Raw genomic sequence first — 5,826 nt, 5'->3', positions numbered from 1 at the left:
GTTCAAAAAGATAACAGAATTATCTATTATGATACTAAATTTCTGAATTTGCTTGTCACGCAACCAGCATCTCACATTTTAATATTGTGACGTCATTTCTAGCAAGCTTTTAATTTGTAAATAAAGTCCAAAATATTTTGTGTGAAGGTATTAAAATGCGTGTAACTAGGAAGAGGGAGATGACGGAGGTTCAATGGTTAAACGACACAGACTGTCGATATGGGAGTCCTAAGTTCGAAACCCGTTCGTTTTACAAAAATCTCTTTAACATACGTTGTTGTCAGTCTTCACGCGATCCCTCCTGTAAGGAACTGTAATTCTAGAATTAATTCTGACCAGAAAAATATTGTGGAATCAAATGCCAGTAATAGATCTATCGTATTTATACGATATGATGATGATCTACAAAGAAATAGGGGTATAGTTAGTTTAGTATTAACCTAGATGAATCCTAAATTATATTTACTACTTTTAGTAACGCTCTGCAAGCCTCCTGGGTTTCTATTTTTTCACCGATCACTTAAATGATGTCTTTCCTATGGAAGGGATTAGAAAATCAGTTTTACTAGTACTCTGGAGGTCTCCTAGATAAAGCCACAAACCAAAGTGTTTAACATCCTTGTAGAAGATGCAATATTTAACATTGCGTTTTTTACGCCTTATTAAAGAAGAAATTCCTCTTCTTGAAGAGAAGGAACCTTTATATATATATATATATATATATATATATATATATATATATATATATATATATATATATATCGACTGGTAGTAATTGTGACACCCTGCACTGAAGATTCCCGAAAGGATGAAACACTAGTGTCTGTAGGTATTTAATTATTATAGTAGAAAATAATTATGGCAGCCCCTTTAAGAAATTCGTTTCTTATCGTTGAGCAGTTTCAGTTGAATTAAAAGTCGGTCAATTTAGCTCTTATGCGTAGATCATCGTATAACGATTAGATCACTGTCTGACTGACGTAAATGAACACTTAAAATTAAGATGTTTAAAATTCAACGTTATTTCAAGCGGTTAATGGTAGCCGAATGGATTAGGTCTCCGCTAATCGAGCCAGAGATGTCTCGTGATACGGGGTTCGAATCGTTCGACAGGTAGTAACCGTGGCACCCTGCACTGAAGATTCCCAAAAGGATGAAACACTAGTGTCTGTAGGTATTTAATTATTATAGTAGAAAATAATTATATATATATATATATATATATATATATATATATATACACAACGTTATCAGCGTTCACTAACTTTCTACGTTTGTGTGCCAATTGTCATCTTTCACACACATTACGATGGTACTTACGTTATCACATTTCAAATATGTATACCTATACATACGGTATCACATTTAACACATCTGTCTTCGTACATACGTTATAACCGTTATGACATGTATGTATGCACGTTATCACCTTTCAGAGACATTTGATTATACGGATGTCATCAACTATCACATACATTTTGTTTGCCTGTACGTTATACTCATTCGAACAAAATTATTTTTGGACGTACGTTATTACCTATCACCCACATTCCTGGTCGTACGTACGTTATCACGCATCTATGTTTGTAGATATGTTATCATATTACAAACAGTTAGATTTGACGTACATTATAACCTTTCATCCAAATTAGTGTGTAGATGTACGTTATCACCTATCACACGCAATATTTTGGAAGCGAATTATGGCAGGAATAACAAAAAAAATAAATTGGAAAGAAATAAAAACCGGCTCGACAATTTTTTTAAATGCGAATGAAATGCATTTCTTTGTGGTTCCTCCAAACTAACGCATTTCATTATATTTACAATTTCTCTTTGAACAGAGATGTGATTTTTAAAAGTCTCTGTCACCGCCACCTCACACGGGCGTTTACTAGCGCATTCTCGTCCTTGTCATTCAAATGCCCATCTCGCTTGGCTCGCAAGTTTCTTCTCTCTCGACTACTTGGTGTATTTTACTTCTTCTTTGCGACGCAAGCTCGCATACACTTGCTAATTTGCATACGTGCATAAAACGGCTGCTGCTAATAATATTTTTGATAGCCAGCTATCCCTAGCTGCTGCTGATATTTTTACCAACGTCCATACGCGCTCTGTTACATCAGTACATTATCACTTATCTGCATTCTGATTGGACGTACGTTGTCATCTTTTCGACGCATATAATGTTCGTCATCATCATCTTTCACGCACATTATGCCCTAATCTTTTATTTGTGGAGAGTTATGCTTTTTCGTACGTTACCACTTTTCACAGATTTATGCCAATACTACCGTATCCTATTTCACACACTAGTGTACAAACGTTATCACATTTCCCAGATTTATGTTCGAGCGTACGTTATCACATTTCACACTTATTTCTACATTTATTTTTAGATTAAAGTTTTAAAACTTCCACATACATTTATGTTCATAATAAGTTACCTCCTTTCACACATTCATGTTCGTAAATACGTTATCACTTTCAACACATTAATATTCCTAAATACGTTATCACTTTCAACGCATTAATATTCGTAAATACGTTATCACTTTAAACACATTAATATTCGTGAATACGTTATCACTTTAAACACATTAATATTCGTAAAAACGTTATCACTGTGCTATGAAAGCAGACTATTCTTTTCATTGTTTTGGCTCTTGGGTATATATATACGTTTATATTTTACATGTTTTTATATAGACAGATGTGGTTCATAGTTGATTGACTGTGTCTTACTGTGTCGGATGTGTACTTAAGTGTCAAAAGAATGAAAATAATATTCTGCTGTCACGGCACTTGTTCTCACCTTTAAAACATTCATATTGGTAAATACGTTATCACTTTCAACACATTGATATTCGTAAATACGTTATGACTTTGAACACATTAATATTCGTAAATACGTTATCACTTTCAACACATTAATATTGGTATATACGTTATCACTTTGAACGCATTAATACTCGTAAATACGTAATCACTTTAAGCACATTAATATTCGTGAATACGTTATCACTTTCAACGCATTAATATTCGTAAATACGTTATCATTTTGAACACATTAATATTCGTAAATACGTTATCACTTTGAACGCATTTATATTGGTAAATACGGTATCACTTTGAACGCATTGATATTCGTAAATACGTTATCACATTCAACACATTAATATTCGTAAAAACGTGATCACTTTCAACACATTAATATTCGTAAATACGTTATCACTTTCAACGCATCAATATTCGTAAATACGTTATGACTTTTAACAGATTAATATTCGTAAAAACTAGATCATTTTGAGAACATTAATATTCGTAAATACGTTATCACTTTTAACACATTAATATTCGTAAATACGTTATCACTTTGAACGCAATAATATTCCTAAATACGTTATCACTTTCAACACATTAGTATTCGTGAATACGTTATCACTTTCAACGCATCAATATTCGTAAATACGTTCTCATTTTGAACACATTAATATCCGTAAATACGTTATAACCTTGAACGCATTAATATTGGTAAATACGGTGTCACTTTGAACGCATTAATATTCGTAAATACGTTATGACTTTGAACACATTAATATTCGTAAATACGTTATCACTTTGAACATATTTACACTGGTAAATACGTTATCACTTTGAACACATTAATATTGGTAAAAACGTTATCACTTTAAACACATTAATATTCGTGAATACGGTGTCACTTTCAATGCATTAATATTCGTAAATACGTTATCATTTTGAACACATTAATATTCGTAAATACGTTATCACTTTGAACGCATTTATATTGGTAAATACGGTATCACTTTGAACGCATTGATATTCGTAAATACGTTATCACATTCAACACATTAATATTCGTGAATACGTTATCACTTTCAACGCATTAATATTGGTAAAAACGTTATCACTTTGAACACATTAATATTCGTAAATACGTTATCACTTTCAACGCATTAATATTCGTAAATACGGTATCACTTTGAACGCATTAATATTCGTAAATACGTTATCACATTCAACACATTAATATTCGTAAATACGTTATCACATTCAACACATTAATATTCGTAAAAACGTTATCACTTTCAACACATTAATATTCGTAAATACGTTATCACTTTCAACGTATCAATATTCGTAAATACGTTATGACTTTTAACAGATTAATATTCGTAAAAACTAGATCATTTTGAGAACATTAATATTCGTAAATACGTTATCACTTTTAACACATTAATATTCGTAAATACGTTATCACTTTGAACGCAATAATATTAGTAAATACGTTATCACTTTAAACACATTAGTATTCGTGAATACGTTATCACTTTCAACGCATCAATATTCGTAAATACGTTATCATTTTGAACACATTAATATCCGTAAATACGTTATAACTTTGAAAGCATTAATATTGGTAAATACGGTGTCACTTTGAACGCATTAATATTCGTAAATACGTTATGACTTTGAACACATTAATATTCGTAAAAACGTTATCACTTTGAACATATTTACACTGGTAAACCCGTTATCACTTTGAACGCATTAATATTGGTAAAAAACCTTATCACTTTCAACACATTAATATTCGTAAATACGTTATCACTTTCAACGCATTAATATTTGTAAAAACGTTATCACTTTGAGCGCATTAATATTCGTAAATACGTTATCGCTTTGAACACATTAATATTCGTAAATACGTTATAACTTTGAACGCATTAATATTCGTAAATACGTTATCACTTTGAACGCATTAATATTCGTAAATACGTTATCACTTTGAACACATAAATATTATTAAATACGTTATCACGTTGAACACATTAATATTGGTACATACGTTGTCACTTTGAACGCATTAATATTAGTAAATACGTTATCACTTTCAACGCATTAATATTGGTAAATACGTTATCACTTTCAACACATTAATATTCGTAAATACGTTATCACTCTGAATACATAAATATTATTAAATACGTTATCACTTTGAACGCATTAATATTAGTAAATACTTTATCATACTTTGTAAATTTACGTTGATACGTTCATTTTCATCCTTTACACAGTATTGCTTTTATATTTGCATATTCTTTTAAAAATAAATTATATTAATTCACTGTCTTTTTTTGTCGAGTAGTTTGTGGGAATCGTATTTCATACTTGAGCGAACACATAGACACAATTTTGTTGCATTATCGCCCTTTAATTCTTTCAATCCCATTGATTGGTTGAAACTGTAATATGAGTAGATTTTCGCCTTCAGACAGACGGATATGAAATCTACTGAAGTATTAAAGTAGATAAGCTTAGCAACAGGATATGATTAAGAGTTTCGGCTTCAGACAGTTGGATATGAAAATCTCTAAGTCAAAAATAAATTGAGCAAAATATGAATATCTGTATTGGCTCTTAACACTGTAGTTTCCCCGAAAAAATATACTATATCCTGAACTGCATCTCTCTTCTCAATTTTAATCTATTAGTGATAGCATATTGAGTTGGACATCCCGGTGACTAACCAATTTAGTTTAATGGGGGAAATCCTGTGTCTGAATGCATTTTACTGATAAGCCCAAGGAGGGTACAGCTCAGTAACTAGATTGTTCTATTGGTAGTTTGCTTTGTGTATGAGTTATTTGTATTCTGTAGTTGACAAAAATATTATATAATATACTAGTAGGTCTATCTGGAGTTGCCCGGGTCTTTTTTTTAAAACGAAGATGTTAAATAGTATTGTAACATTTGTGGCGCTTAATCACTACAGATCCCTCATCCTATTGAAGAGAAATT

This window comes from Euprymna scolopes, chromosome 30 (assembly GCF_053919585.1).
Source record: "Euprymna scolopes isolate OS-2025 chromosome 30, ASM5391958v1, whole genome shotgun sequence".
Classification (NCBI taxonomy): Eukaryota; Metazoa; Mollusca; class Cephalopoda; order Sepiida; family Sepiolidae; genus Euprymna; species Euprymna scolopes.
This window is presented reverse-complemented; position numbering follows the sequence as displayed.